Raw genomic sequence first — 20000 nt, 5'->3', positions numbered from 1 at the left:
CCGCGGCAATTCACGTGTACTGTGGAACTTCGCAAACAATCGTCGGAAATCCTCTGGTTTTCCTAGCTCCGTCAGTTACAACGGGCGCAACGGCAACAATCCGTCTGCTGTATGTGATATTTTTGCCTCGCGCTTTGCCGCCACCTTCCTTCCAGCTGTAACTGATGAGAGGCAGATAGCCGACGCATTATCAAACGTACCGGTGGATGCTATGGCTCCAAACTTGCCGATCATCGATGAGTATTCAGTCTCGAAAGCGATTGACAGGCTGAAATCTTCGTTTGCTCCAGGGCCTGACGGGATCCCGGCTTCCACGCTTAAGCGTTGTGGCACCACCATCGCGCCTATCCTGGCCTCGATTTTTCGCGACTCGCTGCGTTCGGGCATCTATCCTGCCTGCTGGAAAACTTCGTGGCTTGTTCCAGTACACAAAAAGGGGGACAAATCAAATGCATGTAATTACCGTGGCATTACATCGCTTTGTGCCTGCGCTAAGGTCTTCGAGCTCCTGGTGTACGAACCTCTCCTCGCAGCTGCCTCGAACTACATTAGCACAGCTCAACATGGATTTGTCCCTCAGCGTTCAACCACCACCAACCTGGTTGAGTTCGTTAGCCTCTGCCACAGGACCATCGATGCCGGCTCGCAGATCGACGCAGTCTACACGGACATCAAGGCTGCCTTCGATAGCGTTCCGCACGCCTTGCTGCTCGCAAAGCTCGAAACGCTTGGTCTGCCTGTGCAGCTGCTGGCCTGGATGCGCTCCTATCTTACTGGTCGCACATACTGCGTGAAGATGGGACCCCATACGTCGCGCCGTATCGATGCTTCTTCTGGGGTGCCGCAGGGGAGTAATCTTGGACCGCTGCTGTTTGTCATTTTCCTGAATGACGTAACACGGTTGCTCCCTCCTGACGGCCACCTACTGTATGCAGACGACGCGAAGCTGTTCCTGCCTATCCGCGACCGGTCAGACCAACTCCGCCTTCAAGCCACTCTAAGTGCCTTCCAGTCATAGTGCTCTTTGAATGGTCTTGAATTGTGCGTCGAGAAGTGTGTTGTCGTTACGTTTGCGAGAAAGCGGTGCCCCTTAGTGTATGACTATGCGTTAAATGGATCTACCATTGGTCGCAAAAGCTGTGTCACGGATCTAGGAGTGCTCCTTGACGAAAAGTTGAGCTTCCACGACCAGCTAGAGCACGTTGTCACTAAGGGTAACCAATTGATCGGCTTACTAAAACAAATAGCACGAGACATCACTGACCCGATTTGCATCAAGACGCTATACTGTGCTTTGGTGCGACCAGTGTTAGAATACGCTTCTGTAGTATGGTGGCCTACAGCTGCTCGTCCCCTAGCTCGTTTAGAATCGATCCAGCGCAAATTCACGCGGTTCGCTTTGCGCTCCTGGAGTGTCCAACTTGACTATGAGGGACGCTATGCGTTGCTTGGCATCGAGACGCTGAAGCAGCGGAACTGCAACGCTCAGAGGCTGTTTGTCGCGGGACTTCTTGACAATCGGATCGACTCGCCCGCGCTTCTTTCGAGGCTCAACATGTATGTCCCGCCGAGATCGCTCCGAGCTAGATCGCTACTTGACGTGGAGGAACGCCGCACTCGCTTTGGCTCCTCTGATCCGTTTATTCGTATGTGCCGTGAGTTTAATATTATTTGTGATCGTCATCAACCTGACATGTCGCGCACCGCATTGTTAAATAGTATTCGTGTCGTGCGACCTTTTACATGTTAATTATGTTACTTAAGACTAAGCGTGACAAATGAATGACCGTAATGTGACTATGTTATAATGAATGAATGTAAATGAATTCGCTTCAAGTGGGCCACTTGCGGTCCGTTGAATTTTAATAAATAAATAACAAATAACAAATAAATAACGATCTCGATCGTTTTGCGCTTAATCCCAGCAGCCGCCATTCGCTTTATGATATGGCTCGGTACATCGGTACAATGTTTACCTGTTTTTTTCTTGGTTTTTGAAGAAGCGAAAAAATCTTCGAAAAATACCATAGGGGAGGGTGAGTGTGTGTGTGTTTGTGTGTGTGTGTGTGTGTGTGTGTGTGTGTGTGTGTGTGTGTGTGTGTGTGTGTGTGTGTGTGTGTGAAAAATCAAAGAAAATATGTTACACGAAGTTAAAATTGAGTCTGAACTCATTGCAATCCGAAAGAATGCGAGGGGGGTCATAAAATGTAGTACACATGCATGCAACATGTATCGCGCCGCCGCGACGTTTCTCGCTTTCAGCCCGTTTGGAGGTTCTAAGGGATTATTTTAATGGGCGCCCAGATAGAGCCCGATGAGACCGAAATCGCATGGATAATGGTACCGGGGCTGTTACTTACTTACTTATCCGGCGCTACAACCGCTTTGCGGTCTTGGCCTGCCTTAGGAGTGTCCGAAACCGCTCACGGTCTCGCACCTTTGTCTGCCAGTCCGCAAGTTTTTTTTTACACGGAACAAATCAAACGAGCCCGTCAGGTTAAACATCTGGGGGTTATTTTAGAGGACAGAGGTCATCGCTAAAATGGCATCAAAGTGCGAGGTTATTAGTAGACTGGCAAAAGATCTCGAATTTTTTGGGATAGTTAAGCTCTACAAGTCACTGATTTCATCACACTTTGATTTTTGCTCGTCGATTCTATTTCTTGGCAATAAGGGACAAATTAAAAGGCTTTAAAGATTGCAAAATCGTATTAGCGGTTAGCTTTGGGGAGTGGCCTACGTACGCCGTCTGTTGTTATGATAGATATTCTTCAATGGCTGTCTGAAGAGCAGAGGATTGTGTATCAAACCAGAGGATTGTGTTCATATTTAAACTTTTGGGGGGCCTTTTGCCAGGGTATTTAGGGAAACGCATCGTACGAGGATCTGATGTCCTTCGGCACTGTACACGCAGAGCAAATGAGCCAAGGGTTCATTCAGTGGGAAGGATTTCTTGAAGAGATGTAAGCTCTCGCAAAAAAGGAGATTTCGAACAAGAGCAGCATTCGAGCGCTAGTACCGTTTCTAGACAAAAAAAAAGTTACATTAAGATCAAGAGGCCGTCTAGAAAATGCATCGTGCTTGCCATACAGCGCGCGTATACCAATTATTTTACCACAAAAGTCACGTGTTGTGCAACTTCTCGTTCGAGACTATCACGAGAAGTATATGCACCAGGCGGATAATGTGGTAATCGGAGTTTTACGACAAAACTATTGGATTATCAATCTACGAACAGTTTTAAAAAATGTGAAAAGTTGCTGCCAAGATGCATTTTGAACACCGCTGCTTCTAACGCACCTCTCATGGCGCCGCTACCAACATTTAGAACGCATTCATACAATCTTCCATTTCTACATACAGGAGTAGATTCCTTTGGCCCTCTAGATGTGACCGTTAAGCGCTCTACTGAGAAACGGTGGGGAGTGATATTTACCTGTTTGAGCACAAGAGCTGTACACCTGGAATTAGCAGAGAAACTAGACACTGATACTTTCATCGTGTGTTTAAATAATTTCCTTCATCGCCGCGGAAAGATAACACGGAAACGGAAAGCTGTACAGTGACAACGGTACAAATTTTGTTGGTGCAGAAAAGGAATTGAAGAAAATTGTCAAAGACATCGATCAGAGAATGAGACATGAAGCTGCACTAAAACATAAAATAGAATGGAAGTTCAACCTGCCTGCAGCACTGCACTTCGGAGGTTCTTGGGAGCGGCTGATTAAGAACGTAAAGAAAGCATTGCGAAATATGGTTGCTGAATGGAAGACGCGGCACCCAACACCAGAAACATTAAGAGCGACTTTAATTCGGATCGTATCCATGCTAAATTCGCGACCTCTAACATATTTGTCGCTAACATCAGAAAAACAAGAAGTTCCTACACCATTCCATTAAAAAACTTGAAGTCGTTTACAATACTATTTAAGCCTCATCAGTGAATTAGATCAGACTGATTCTTACGCGCAAGCTTTTTTACCACTAAACGACGGTAAAGAAATAAAATAACGAAAATGCACACACAACCTTTCAGCTTGAGTTTAAGATTGCAAGTGTTTATAAACAATAAAAAAATGTCTTATATTCTATTTTACTTTCTAGGTTAACCCGATTTTCCGGGGTACGCTTTTTGCTATCTTTGCCTGTATCGCTTGTCTCCTTTATTTTCCGCGAGGACCGAAGATGTAATGTTCCCCCGCCTTATCCTTTGTTTCGCATGGAGTTTTTACCGCGATCCTTTTTGCTTGCTTGTCTTGTTTTATTGATCTACCCTTCTAACGTTCATAGTGTGCGGGCGTGGGTTGTTTATGTTATTGCCGTGGATGCAATGGATGTATGGATCGCTTGCGATCCTAGCCCATTGTTTAATGCACTAAGTTGTGCGTTTGCAGATCGCGTTATGCTTATTTCGTATGGCGATCCTCCGAAAGGATATTATTTATTTAGTACAGCGATAATGATCCATGAGTAGGATATTTTGCATAAGTCTGAACTGTTGATTATTCTGTGCCATACTGTGTTGTTAAGGGTTGTTAAGCTACATTTGTTAAAAATCTGAACCTATTTGTGATACGCATGTTCGTATAGCGTTTCATGTCTGTGTTTTATTATTTTGAGTAAATACAAAAGGACGGCTTGCGACGTACGAACGACGTAAGACGTATGAAATCTAGCCTTATATTTCTTAACGTTTTTAAAAAGACCGTTAAGTTTGAAAATATGATCTGCGAGGCGATCGCTCGTAAAGAGAAATTGAATTAAATGTAATTTATAAAATTAAAAGAGTCGCGTTCGCAACAATTCCACTTAATTGGTAGAGGTGTAGATTCCTTATCAGCACCTATTGAAACATCGCAAGTAGATCGACAATACTTTAGATTGGCCCAGCACAATGGCTTAAAGGAAGAGTAGTAGAGACTGCAACAGCACAAAATGGACGAGTTAGATCAGAGTCGGCCAAAATTGTCCAAGGTGTAATAAAAAGACCATCAGTGAAGGGTGCAGTCATAGACGTAAAGCAGAAGGAACATTACTGGTTGTGATAAAGCCTCCTCCATTACCAACAAAAAGGAAAGTGCTATCTGAAGAAAATTTGCAGAAAGTCTCATCGAAGAAACGAATGATAGCTCCATGCAATTAGGCTCCAAAACTTCTGCAACAGTTGAGGAAAGAAGAACATGTATAAATCGCGGCGAATGTGTCATAATCCATTGAGATGAATTATGGTGGGGAGAATGTTACGAACAGGAGAATTAATTTCTACTTAACCAATTCGATTTTCATAATCCCAGTGACCATTGATTATCCTTCCACATCCTTCCACGTCAAAAGAAGAAGTTTCTGGTAACCCGAACCATCCGGTCCGAGCGGATAATCGGGTAAACGTGTAAGGACAAATTTAGTATAAAAGTAGGCCATATTTTCAATGAAGACAGATTCAAACGCAGAAGCTCTTGGAGTTAAGAGGTTTAATTTCAACATCCGAGATAGGATAGAGCCCCTGGGTTTCCGAGCGAAACATCCCCTTCCGTCTGCATAGGTTTCCCAACCTTAAGAATTAGGATTAGAAGCAACTAGCGGGAAAAAACTGGTTAGTAGACAAGTATCAAAGACTCTATGTCCACAAGTCCGCTGTTTGTTTCTCCTCCGCTACGACCCTGCACAACTCTTGCTGAGGGCCAATCCTTCGCGTGAAATGCCGGTGAAGCTCGGTTCGTAACAGGACCCGATAATCGTCATACAGTACTTTAAATTGTCCTCCTATTATTGTGTAGATATGTATTTGTAGGGCATTTGAGTGAACAGTGTGGATTGAACGGTTTACGTATAGTATAGTTTTAAATAATATAGTTTTGTGATTTGTTATTCATTCGTGAACCGAATCCTGTTTGCATTCGTTAAATGTACGTAGCCAGGTAGCGTAAGGACACTGTATGTGATCGGCTAATAATAATGGGAAAATTTTAACTGAAAGGTGAAGGTGAAAGATGTTAACACTCAATGTTATGATAGAATGATAGAGAAATGATTTTTTTTATTTATCACAATCCAGCTAGATGTACATTAACAAGTCATACACAAAAATGATCACCATGTACCGTACAATAAACAAATTAAATATATACTTATATAAATAGATATAATATGCTACCTTACCAGTAGGAAGCAATTGTGATAATGTTTATTAACGTGATTACACTTGTTGATGTTGCATATTTCTCTTTGTACGCCGATAAACGGATAAAAAGAAATTGCACTTATAACAGAAAGCGCCATTCAAGTGTACGGAACAAGACATTATTTTTAAGAATTATTCCTCGCAATTTGAAACGATGGCTACGAAACGTGAGAGAGAAACTGGTTCGCTGCATAACGCAAAGAAGAGTATCTTTCAAAAGCGATGGGCTGCGTGGGAGCGCTCCCAGCAAAATCAACCGCAGCTTTCGACTTCAGGTTTGTAACGATCAACGAGCAACTGTTGCAGTGATAGCAGTAATTTTACTTGTACATTTACTATTTGCATTTGTGCTTTATCTGCAATCTAGATACGCAAGCGCGTCCAGTTAGGTCAGTTCTGACCGAATAAGTAGCTGGGACCGATCAATTGGAACCGATGGGTATGTAATAACAGATTAGTTTTGTAATGGAACTGTGCTAACACTATCTGCACTGCATTTATGTTCAATCTAGGTACAAAATGTCCCTTCGCCCAGCCCGGTTATGACCGAACCAGTAGCTCGAACCGATCAACCGAAACCGATAAGTATGTTGTATGCTTTGATTTAGTAATGAGGCTGTGCTAATTATTTTTTACAATTAAAGATACCCGTTCACCAGTTTCGAGTGGTCCAGAGAGTGATGGGGAGACGTAGTCGGCATACAGCAGCGCTGACGAAACCGATGTGCTTGACGACGGTATCGTGCAGGACGAGGGTTTGGAGCCGCTAATTCCCTACGCCGGAGTTTCGATGGAGGACGGTCTTGGGCATTCGGAATTGGGCATTCGAGACGAATCAAACACAACGGAGCGTCATGTTGCTGTTGCGTGTTGTTGTAAGTTATTTTATAAGATTTGTAACTGTGTATGTTTTTCTTTTTCTTTTTCAGCGATGTGCCTCCAGCTGAACGTGGTTTTGAGCTGAACTTTTTTGTCGACGGCCTGCCGTTATTTAAAAGTAGCCGCTCACAATTTTGGCCGATCTTGTCGCGTGCTCACAATGTCCCCCGGCTCCCTGTGAAGACGGTGGCAATATTTTGTGGTGAGTCCAAGCCACTCTCGCTGGATGAATACTTTGAAAAATTCGTCAAGGAAATGAACCGTTTGCAGGCGAACGGTTTAAAAATAGGTAGTCGTGTGTACTGAGTAAAGCTTCGGGCAATCATCGCCGATGCACCTGCGCGCGCATACATCAAAGGTAAGGCAAAGCAAGCGATTAATCTAAACATGATATGTAATTGTACAATGGCTAACTTTTTTTTGCAGGTGTTAAGGCGTTAAACGCGATCGAGGGTTGTCAGAAGTGCACCATACGAACGGAGTATGACGCCAGAACGCGTCGGAATTTCTTCCGTTACGGTGCAATCACTTGGCCAAGGACGGACAAAGAGTTTCGGGAAAACATATACTGGGAGCATTGTACAAAAACTACGCCACTCTTGAAACTAAATAAATGCAACATGATTCGGAGCTTTCCGGGTTCCGAGCGAATGCATTTCGCAGATAAAGGCGTTTTTGGAAAGCTGAAGCATTTGTGAGTAAGAGGTTACCGGTACCGTGATTGCCGTATGACAGCAGGAAATAGGCGTGCATTGTCGACGCATATCCGTCGCCTCAGGCTTCTGTCAGACTTGAAACGACGATTGCTGGACCTGCGGTACATTGAGTACTGGAAAGAGCACAAAATGTTACTGCAGGCCACCGAACTGGCCGTTTTGAAATACCTATTGAAACCTGAAATGTAAAACCACTGTTTGCTGCTATTCGTTGCAATGACGATGTTCTCTACATCATACCACCGTGCACGATGCGGCTATGCGGACGAGCTGTTGCACCAGTTTGTGGCAGACTATGCACAAGTCTACTGCCAGGAACTGGTCAACAGTAACGTCCATAGTTTGCTACACGTAATGGAAGATGTGGAGAAGTTTGGCGACATGGGCACCATATCGGCCTATGATTTTGAGGCTAGGTTGCACGACATCCGGCAATTGGTGCGGACCGGGCAGTATAGCCTAGCGCAGCCGGTAAATCGCATCTTCGAGCTGCAGCGCGTGGAAGCAAACCGGCTGAAGCAAGTAGTGCCAAATACAAGGCCTACTGTTAGAAGCGTGGGGCGCTACACTGAAGGTATGATTCGAAAAGGGTTTACACTGCACGACAATATTCGCTATCAATGGTTCCTGACCAAGGATGGCCATGTTATTTTCTACCATGACGCAAAATTCGTCGGCGAAGAACTGCATGTGGAGGGGCATCATTTCACCCATCAGGAAAGCACCTTTACTATCCCGTGTCCGTCGGTAGATATTAATGTGTGTAAGGTTCATATACGAAATATATGCACGTACACCATTATTTAGCCTTCGACTGCATTTTTGTGCAAATTATCAGCTGTAGAGGGTAGCACACCGAGTGAGTATGTGCCATTACCGCACACTTACCCGTGTATGTAGAATTGATACAGAAAGTAATAATAAACAAAAACCTGCTCTAAGGGAAACACAACATGATGTGTGACGTCGTGTCAATAAATTAAATGATATGTGATATGTTCCTATAATGTGATAAATAGTGCAGCTTCTAACAGCAATGAAACACAAGAAATCATTTAAAACATTGTTTCGTTTATTGAAAAACTGCTGCGTTTATAGCGCAATATTATTTTAATTCTAGTTTAATCTAAAGCTATTACTTGAACATCAAAACTATTCTAACTAACTACCTATATCAATATTGTTAAAGGAAGAGTACGACTAAATAAAGAAAGAAAATAATCCTACTTCTAAAGTTTGAAATTCATTTAAAAAAAAGCTTATCCTATCTAATTCTTAACAGTATGGAAAAAAAACTACAATTCATTGTAGTTGTTCATTTCGTTTTCATTTTTCTACAGCATGGCTGTCAAATTGTATAATAAGGATAAGCCCACCTGTATAATAAACCCACTTTGTTAACAGTCGTTTAATTATACTGCTCGAATTTTTTCCCCGTGTATGGTTATATGCGATATCGAGCAGTCGTTTACTGTTTTGACTGATCGTTTATTTTACATTATTTTAACAGGAATGAACAACAAATGAACTCGGTTAAACCAAAATAGACTATAAACGACTGTTAAAATGTGTTCATTTATTCGCGATGCCGGCTAATGTTTACGGAAGTACGACTGCTATCTCATAGCTGCAACTCACGGACGGTATATTGCTGGTAGTGCGGTGGTCCGCGGGCGAGAGCGCTCCATGCAAATGGATGGCTGCCAATCGGCATGTTGAGATAGCAAGCATGTTTCTCATTTAGTTTGATCATCCTTTCTCGTTTGAACACGAAGAAGGGAGCGCCCATTTTGAAAAAAAACCGTTTGACAGCAGTGACGAAGCGCAAAACAAAAAACAATTATTTCTTCAGCGTTCGGTCGATTTTACACAAGTTCCGAAAAAATACGATGGCAGCAAAGCGTGATAAGGATAATGGATCGGTGTACAAGAAACGTGATCAACTCTTGAAGCATCGAATGATGAAATGAGAAGAAACGCTTCAAGACGATGAAGGTAACAGTGATTAACGGCACACTATTAGAAAAGCAGCCTTCTTCACGGCCTTCCGAGCAAGCGGTTGTGCCAGAGCTACCCGTGCAGGTTGACGAAGAGGTGCACACGGAGTTCGGCGATTTAGGTAAATTATTAACTAGTTATAAGTGTTGGTCTTTCTAACGTTTGTCACATTTTAGCTGCGACAAGCGATGCAACGAATTCGGATGAGTCTAATCTATCGCATCGTTCCATGAATTCGTTGCTGCAATTCCTGCGCAAAAATAACCACAGGGAATGCGCGTACCTTTTTGCAGACTCCTTCTTCTGCCTCCACGCGCAGAATGATTGCAACGGTCAACGGTGTCATGGGTGGGAGGACAATGGTAGCTGTATTTGTGATTTTATTTCGTGTTTTCTTGTTTTAAAAATGGTTGGTGGGGGGGGGGGGTGAGAGGAGAGTGGGAAGATTGTTTTGTACTAATACATTTTCCATTGCACTATAGACTTGTGACTCCAAATTTAGGGACAATAGAATTGGATTTTTTTATTGATGGGTTACCTCTTCATAAGAGTGGATTGAACCAATTCTGGCCGATTCTAATGCGGCTCCCTGAGATGCCAGAGGTGCCGGTGATGACAGAGGTCATTTTTGCGGGCGAATCCAAACCGGAATCAGTTGAGGATTATTTGCGATCCTTTGTAACGGAGCTAAATTATCTAGAAAAATTTGGCATCCTAATAAATGGTCGCCAATTTAAAATTAAGCAAACCCCGGTACCAAAATCCATGCGACTTTTCGCTAACGGATTGATTAAATGGCGCCCGATTAGACGATCCGATAGAAGCACTTTTCAGGCTTAACGGATCGAGCGAGATACACCGTCGCGGCGACACGATACATGTTGCATACATGAGTACTACATTTCAAGAGCCCCCCTCGCTTTTTTTCGGATTGCAATGAGTTCAAACACACTTACGAATCCGTTGTTCAATTTTTTTCCACTTTCTTTTTCTAAGCACATTCTTTCATTCATACACACACCCTTCCCACTGGTATTTTTCAAAGTATTTTTTTTCTTGTTGAAAAACAAAAAAACTAACGCACACAAGGAGACCCGCGGGAGAGTGCGAAACGACAAAGAAAATAAAACACACACACACCTCCTCCTCCCCATGGTGTTTTTCGCAAGGTAATCCCGTAGGAGAACGCGAACGCAAAAACACACACAAAGCCACGCACGCATGCAGGCTAGCACACAAACACACACCCCACTCCTTCCCCCCTCGTGTTTCCCCCCCACCCCCTTTTGATTCCGTAGGAGATCGCAAAACAGCAAAAAACACACTCACAACCACGTACGCATGCAAGCACACATACACACACAGGCACATACCCCTACCCCCTCTCTTGGTGTTTTTCGCAAGGTGATCCCGTAGGATCTCGTTAACGCGAAGCCGCAAAAACACACACAGCCACACAGGCATGCACACACATACACACACATAGATACGCGCGCGCACGCACGCACGAACGCACGAGGGAGCGTAAATGAAGAACGTATAGAACCTACGTTGCCGATCTCCCCCTCCCGTGTTCTCGTTCTCCGACAAGACTGAGGTGTGCACGTTTGTGCGTGTACCTTTGCCGTCCTTCCTCTCCTTCCTCATCCGTTGACCGTTCGTTATAAGCTGGAGGATGATTTCAGCGCTGTTGAAGAAATGAAAGTTAAGAATAAGATTACTCACTCTTTTTTGGTATGCTTTGAGTGTTATCAAAACTTACCTTATTGCAAACAAAATCCGGAATGAAGCTCCTCGTTTAGAATTTTCCGCATTCGATCACACCCTCGGCGATGCTCGACGCCATCAGTGGATGAAAGCAGGAAAAGAAACAAAGAAAAGCATTAGTCACCATCAGCATCATCTTACTCTCACACTTTTACATCGGTTGATGATTCTTACCTTTTCAATTTCACCAAAACAAACAGCGATGGAACCAAATTCCAGAACACCAAAATCACACACGATTTCTGGAGCAAACCGACACACCTCCCCCTCCAATTGTTTGCCACAGACTGACGTGTGTGTGAGCAGCAATGTTATTGAAGCGGTGAACAACGATAAAGCATACACAAGAAGAAGCGAATTACGCCGCCGCACACACAGCGTGCGTCATAATTTTATGCGCGAAAATCTTGAAATTTAAGTTATTCATGACAAATTGTATCGATATTTTCATACTCTGATGAAGTTTTACGAAAGATATGTAAAAACTTAATGTAGTGCAATTAAATTCAGTGCAATATCATTAGCAGAACATAACATTTTGATCTTCTTCTTCTTCTTTGGTTCAACAACCAATGTCGGTCAAGGCCTGCCTGTACCCACTTGTGGGCTTGGCTTTCAGTGACTAATTGATTCCCCCCATAGCAGGATAGTCAGTCCTACGTATGGCGGCACGGTCTATTTGGGGATTGAACCCATGACGGGCATGTTGTTAAGTCGTACGAGTTGACGACTGTACTACGAGACCGGCAAATTGATATTTGTTTTGATTTTTGACATTTTGATATTTGTTTGTAAATTCAGATCCTAGGAGCTACTACTTTTTTGAACAATAAGTGTAGAAACACAAATTTTGTCATAGTCCAGAACAGCAACAGAGAAGATGTCGTACCCTGAGTGTGGAGATGTGTGTGTGTATGTGGTGAACGTTGCCACGACAAGCGTGCTTTAGGATACAATGCGTGTAGGAGGGGGTAAAATCGCTTGGCTCATTGAAAATACAGGCAAAGTTGGCGCGAAGCAAACGCAACACTGCGGATTGTGTGGAATCAGGCGCTAGATTCACCGGGCGATTGTGACAGTCATGGGACAAGGACACGGATCTCCGCGGAGCACACTCACCAGGCACACGAACTTGTCAAGGTGACGTTCGCCGCATGTCCGGCACTTCACTTCCTGCTGTCATCGAGCACACTCTTTTTTTTCTCTCGCCGACCTCGACAACGAACGGACCTATTCCTTCGCTCCGCGAACCTTACAAATCCTCGTATCGACTTCGATCTCGATCGGACGTGCTCAACCGATCCCGAACAATCGATTGAAATAAACTAGTTCAACTCTCACAGGTGCCAAAAGAGTCAAACGGTTACAACCAAAGATCCCGTAACACATCGTACCTTTTATGGGCAGATTGATGATGAGCCACGAAATCAGGACGATTTCAAGAGGGATGTATACGTGGGTCACTACAAAAATGCAACCCCTTTAACATACCTTGATGACTGCGATATAATTACAGATGTTATTTCGAGTGAACCTCTGCATTTCCGCGATTATGGGATATCTCGGAAATCTATTCGGGAATGGTCGGAGGGAAAGTTTTCTGCCGCAACGAGGTGATCTCCACAGGTACATAAGGCAATTTCCAAGGACCTGGAGCAGCTAAAGTTACCTTTCGAATTCGCTCGAAAGGATCGAACTTTAAAATGAATAAAGTTCTGGAAAGGAATGGAGCATAATTAATTCCTACACAATACTAGTTCGATTATTTAAAAAGGCAGGATAACAGATAGGAAGTATACCCATGTCATGCATTATTTTTGTGCCCTAACATTGTTGAACTCCTAAGAGTATGAGGAACATTGGCCTTATGCAAGGGAATTATTGCGACAATAGGTTATAGATTTCCCGAGCGTGTATGACCTTACACTAGTGTCAAGCAACGTTAAAAACCTGATACATGTGTTTGACGATGTAGACAGGTTTGGTCCATTGTACACATTTTATCGGCATACTCTTTCAAAGCGTTCCAACAAAAAATTAAAAAATAAATTAAGATCTGGCAAAAACTGCTTAGAACAGGTTGTTAATAGGCTGTTTGAATCACAGCATATCCAGTATGCCAAACTAGGAAACTTAAAATCATTCCCTTATGTTGAAAACAATGGTCAAACTGTATATCTCCATGCGATGGCAGATTGTACGTTGAAAGCGGACGACAGAAATCATTGGTTTTCGTTGAAAAATAACAATATTGCGATGTACAAAACAACATCCCAAGAGGAAGGTACACTGGTGGACATAAAAATAGGAACTTTTTTCTGTGACCGAAAGACATAGTTCTTGTCAGAAATATTTGGTAGCCCTGAAAAGGACTGTTTAAGTGGTTGTTGGGAGGAGGTGTTGCGGTGTTCCACTGAGCGAAAACACATTCTAACGGTCAATCTGGTGACCGTTATTCGCTATCACTTCCTGACAGCGTTTGGCCATATCGCCGATGAGATTACGGCATTCGCTTCTGTCTATGCGTTCCCACATAACCTTGCAGCGTGTCCATAGATCATCGGCTGAACGTGAAGGCTGGTTCTTAAGCTGACGCTTGAGAGTTGACCACAGATTTTCAATCGGGTTGAGGTCAGGACTCAACGCAGGCCACGGTAGAACTTGCACATCCTGGTTTGCCAAATAACATTTAACTGTTCGCGATGTGTGCTTAGAGTCGTTATCATGCTGAAAGATGTAATGCTCTTCGTCTCCGAATTGTTGTCGGGCGTATGGCAACATCTTACGACTAAGTATTTTTCTATACCCTTCCGAGTTCAGTGTCCCGTTGATACGGAACAAAGGACCCGTGCCGTGCCAGGAGAAGCAACCCCACACCATTACGTGGCCGCCTCCGTGACCAAGGGTTTTTATCGTATTTTTCGGATGATACGCCTGATTAGGAAAGCGCCAGACGTATTTAATGCCGTCCGAACCATCCAGATTGATTCTGGACTCATCCGAAAAAATGATTTTGCTCCACCAAAAGATGGATGCAGCTAAATGTTCTTCGGCAAACCGAATGCGCGCTTCTACGTGGTGCGGCTGCAGCTTACGAACCTTCCTCGGTCTCCGGGCACAGAACCCAGCGGCGTGTAAACGGCGAGACACCGTTTTCGCCGAAACTTGCAAACCAAGCTCCTGCTTGATACGAGTGCAAGTTTTGAAAGGATCCGCCCTGATCATCTCAACAATCCGCGCGTCAACGTCGGCCGTTGTTTTTCGCGGACGACCTGTCGATTTACCCGTAGTCTCGCTACGAATGGCGTTGTCCACAAACGTCCGCGAACGGCCGAACGCCTTGCAGATTGTCTTGATTGGCACGTTCTCACGATACAGCCCCTGAATGTGTTTTCGCTCCTCTGGTGTGCAGTGCTTTCCGCGACCCATGATGATTTTGTGGAATTTTTAAACAGCAACCTTTCACCTTGACCACTGATGGAAGAATGAAGCACAACACGGTTTGGCTCTCCTTTTATACTGCCGCAAAACGCTGCCGGCACTCAAAACTCAGATAAGTAGCGCACCAAAAATGAGAGTATAAAAGGCAAAATTCGGCTATTACAAATTCAGTACGCCTCGAACTGTTGGCGATGACACACCTAGTGTATGCAAAAAAAACACACAAAATTTTTTTTCCTATTTTAATGTCCACCAGTGTAGCATGTGTGTGCATTGGTACATTTTTAGCAAAACCTTTGAGAGTTTTAATGTTCCGTGTTCGTCCTTGATTATGAATATCCGGTCCACCAGCATGAAGGATTTAGATTTCTCCATAAAAAAGATACCAATCGAGGAGATAAAGTGCAAATTAGTCGCCGTGTATACAAAAGAAGCAGATGTTTTTTTCAGTTCATCCGAGTACCACACAGCAAAGTATAGGTATTTTCTCCATCATTGTGTACTTTTTAATGTTTTTTAGCAATAAAAGATTCATTTATATAGTGTCGGACAACTCAGTAGGACCACTAATGAATTTATTATTCACTTATCATATTTCATTACCTAAAATGAATCAATCTTTACCAAATATTCAAGAAAACACTTTTAAAATGTTGGCTTTAAGGCTGTTTTTAAAGTCTGTTGATATGTAAACAAACAAAAATGTAAAAGATGATAAGGAATGATAAGAAATGGTAAAATTCTTATCTTATGATACAGTTCTTCTTCAGTCTCCGACCCGATCGGACGCATCTAATCGTTATCTGCGATCACTGATATAGAACACACACACTAGTAAAACAGACAACTACAACAACAAAATAGCGAAGGCGTTAAAAAGGCTAGCTCGGCCCATAGCCATGGGCTGCAGCAAGAAAGGATCAGCACCGAGGGACGCCGTGCCTTCGTGCTCATACATCACGATACCAAACGTTACCACAAGTAACGATTACGACATTCTTAGCGAAGATGAAGAAGCTCCATCGATAATTGCCGCATCGGCAACGGCAAAACAACAAAAATCAAAAATACCACCGATCACAGTCACCGGCACACAAGTAGGAGATGTGCACAAAAAAATCACCTCCGTTGGTGTAGTGAACTACACAACAAACTGCACATATAAAGGTATAGTGGTTAACACTACCACATCTAAAGATTTTAAGCTTGTAGTGGACGTGTTGAAGCGCCACAACAATTCTTTCTACACGCATCAACTACCGGAAGAAAAAACAACGAAAGTGGTAATCTTTGGATTACCCGAGCAAGATACAGAATACATTAAAACCGTTCTTGCTGAAGTCAATATCGCACCATGTGTAATCAAAAAACTCGAAATCAAGAAAAAACGCTACGACGACCAGTGTATGTATCTCCTACACTTCCCTAGAGGGTCAATAACACTGAGCGAGCTGAAACAGGTTAGAGCAGTAGATCATCACCGAGTATACTTTGAGTACTACTCTAACAAATACGGTCCAATGCAGTGTACAAACTGCCAGCGCTACGGACATGGTAGCGCAAACTGTTATCTTCCTCCAGTGTGCGTAAAGTGTGCCGATAAACACACATCCAAAACGTGTCCACTAAGCCAAACAACAACCTGTCCAGACGGTAAAATAGCTCCAGCCAAATTGAAGTGCGCAAATTGCAGTGAACATCATACGGCAAATTTCCCCGGCTGCCCAGCTAGGCTACGGCTTAAAAAGGTAACACCAACACCTTCTCGCTCCAGAGAATTTACGTACAACGAGACATCGTTCCCTCGTCTCCCCAACACACCAACACGTTCCACTCCTTCAAACCACGTGAATTTCTCTGACCTGTTCCACCAACAACAAACACGTTCAAACAATAATCTTGACTTTGACCTCAACGAGATAGGGCAAATCGTTAAAGATGTATTTTCAAATCTGAGCAAATGTAGCTCAAAACAAGACCTAATCGCAGTTATTGTTCAAATATCAGCAAAATATTGTTTTCCTAACCTCAAATAATGTACTTAAAATCATTCACTGGAATGCCAACGGTATTTCAAGCAAAAAAGACGAATTTTTTAACTACCTTTTGAAAAAAGATATACACATCGCAGCCATAAGTGAGACATTTCTTAAGAATGGTACCCGTTTTTCGCACCCCAATTATCATACTTACAGACTAGACAGAACTCAGGGAGAAAAAGGTGGAGTAGCTTTAGTAATATCTAAAGCTATCAACCACGAAGTAAATAGTGACTACAAATTAAAAGTACTTGAAGCAATAGGAATTACCATCAAGACCCAAAACAGTAAAGTGACCATTATTTCCATCTATAATCCAGGTTCAAACAATGATCACAGTAGTTTCAGGAAGGACATCACAAAACTAAGCAAAATATCAAATCACTTTATTATCTGTGGTGATTTTAACGCACGTCACCGTTTCTGGAACTGTAGCAAAGCAAATCAGATGGGAAAAACCCTTTTCGAGGAAAATCAAAGAGGAAAATTTTCTATTGTTCATCCTGAAGAGCACACCCATTATCCAAATGAACCAAATCGTCGCCCCTCAACCATAGATCTACTATTAACTAACAAACCCGAAAAAATTTGCAATATTCTTACCATACAAAAATTTACCTCAGATCACTTACCTGTTTATTTTGAATATAATATTGGCCTAATACAAAACAAACATATTTCTGGAATACCGAACTACTCAGAAGCAAACTGGACTTTATTCAAAGAAATTTTAAATAATCGCCTCAATACAAATAATCTAAATCTCCAAAATATTAACACATCAAACCAAATAGATCAAATGATAAAATATTTCTCAAAATTAATTAACTACGCCCACACTAAGTCTGTCCCATTCATAATACCAGATAAATTTAAAATAATTCTACCCCCTAATATACTTCAAAAAATTAAACATCGAAATGCAACAAGGAAGCAATGGCAGAAAGATAGAAATAACACTATACTTAAAACAATTTATAACACATTAAAAAAAGAAATAATATTAGATATAAAAAACTTACGAAACCAGAGTTGGACAGGCAACCTTGAAAAAATTAATAACGACCCAAGCAAATCTAGACTATGGAAATTTGTTAGAATTATAAAAGGTAATTCTTCATTTATTCCTCCCTTAAAAGCTAATGGAAAGTGTTATATTACAAATAATGAAAAATGTGAAATTCTGAGAGACCATTTTGAAAAAGCTTACAGAACAACGTTTCCAAATCAGAGCCCAATTGAACATCACATCCAAGAGACAAATAGTAGATTCTTTTCCTACCATCAAGCACAACCCAGCAACAACTTCGATCCCATAAACTTTATTAAACCAAAACACATTAAAACATCATTTATAAGTTGAAATCAAAAAAATCTCAAGGGCCAGATCAAATCAATAACCATTCCCTAAAACAGTTGCCTAAAAAAGCCATCGTATATTTAGCGTTTATTTTAAACGCTTGTACCAAAATCCATTATTTTCCTCTTGAATGGAAAATTGGCAAAGTCATCCCAATTCCAAAACCCAAAAAAGACCATAAAGACCCTAAAAGCTATAGACCAATAAGTTTACTCAGTTGTTTGGGTAAAATTTTTGAAAAAATTTTACACAAAAAAATTATTAAGCATCTCAATCAACACACCATCATACCTTCTTACCAATACGGTTTTCAACCAGGGCATTCAACTACTAAACAAATTGATAGATTAACCACAAACATCAAAACACAGCGAAATATTAAAAAATCCACTGGTTTTGTGATGCTAGATCTAGAAAAAGCGTTTGATACGGTATGGCACCAAGGGCTTTTGTACAAACTAATTTCTTTCAATTTTCCTCCGAACATCATTCAACTGATTCAGTCATTTTTATCTGATAGAAGCTGTTTCGTGCAAATAACCTCTTCGAAATCAAATGACATTCACCCACCTGCCGGATTACCCCAAGGCAGCGTGCTGTCACCCGTTCTTTTCAACATATTTACAAGCGACTTGCCTAAAACAAAATCTGTAAAAAAATATTGTTTTGCAGATGACTTTGCCATGAGTAGTTCGGCTTCCAATCCAAAATCTATTATTAAAAACCTCAACAATGGAATTAAAAAATATGTGACATTTTGTAAAACTTGGAAATTAAAAATCAACGAGGAAAAATCTGAGGCCATATTTTTTACACGTTGCACTAGCGCATATAAATTACCAGATCGTAATCTAAAAATAAGTGACTGGGATATTGCTTGGAAAGACAATGTAAAGTATTTGGGATTGTTTTTGGATAAAAGGCTCACCTTCAGGAAACATATAGAGGAAAAAGTTATAAGTGGATCAAGACTTATAAAAATTTTGTATAGCTTCATAAACAAGAATTCTAAATTGAACTTAAAAAACAAACTGTTACTTTATAAAACCGTAATTAGGCCAACAATTCTTTACTCATCTAAAATATGGGCAAATTGTGCAAATGTTCATATAAATAAGTTACAAGTATTTCAGAATAAGTTCTTGAAAAGAGTGCTAAACCTTCCCCCATGGCATAGCACATTTGATATACATAGAATTACTGGTTTTGAACTAGTAAAAAATTTTGTTCGTAACACATAAGTTTTGTAATGCCAGTGAAGGCACAATTGTAAATAGCTAGATTGTAATGTAGATGTAAAAATAGGAGTAAGGACTAGTACGTAGGATTATCTTAAGGTAAAACAATCAGAGGGTTTTTTTTTCTAATTTTTCCCGATCTACTTCAATTCAGGTAAAAATGTACAATCCAAATACGCAAAGCGTTATAACAATCAGGTTATTGAGTAGAGGTCAATCGATCGGAACCAATGTATAATTCGTGGAATATTGCTACAAAACAAATCAATAAATTACTTACTTACTTACTTACTTATCTTATGATAAGAAATGTCAAAATAACTAAAAAAATTATACGCCAAAATAATAGGACCAGTTCAGAAAATTTGATTATTATAACCA

General features: G+C 41.7%; 1 protein-coding gene and 2 long non-coding RNA genes across 15 annotated transcripts in view; 1 reads left to right on the top strand and 2 right to left on the bottom strand.

The window, feature by feature from the left end:
* Positions 1-20000, bottom strand: part of LOC133391068 (uncharacterized) — a 149185-nt gene that overhangs the window by 92721 nt on the left and 36464 nt on the right. The window lies entirely within an intron of this gene.
* On the top strand, positions 6340-6994 carry LOC133391337 (uncharacterized). 2 transcript variants are annotated; one of them, XR_009764844.1, is made up of 4 exons: positions 6340-6456; positions 6549-6620; positions 6694-6766; positions 6826-6994. It is a non-coding gene; the product is annotated as an uncharacterized LOC133391337 (long non-coding RNA). The 2 variants fall into 2 exon arrangements; XR_009764843.1 differs by having other exon boundaries at positions 6694-6994.
* Positions 10165-11892, bottom strand: LOC133391335 (uncharacterized). Its single transcript, XR_009764841.1, has 2 exons — positions 11537-11892; positions 10165-11461 (listed from the first exon to the last, which is right to left on the bottom strand). It is a non-coding gene; the product is annotated as an uncharacterized LOC133391335 (long non-coding RNA).

The sequence above is a fragment of the Anopheles gambiae genome, chromosome 2, assembly GCF_943734735.2.
Source record: "Anopheles gambiae chromosome 2, idAnoGambNW_F1_1, whole genome shotgun sequence".
NCBI classification, from domain to species: Eukaryota; Metazoa; Arthropoda; class Insecta; order Diptera; family Culicidae; genus Anopheles; species Anopheles gambiae.
Note: the sequence above shows the minus strand (reverse complement) of the source record. Positions and strands in the feature narration are given on the sequence as shown.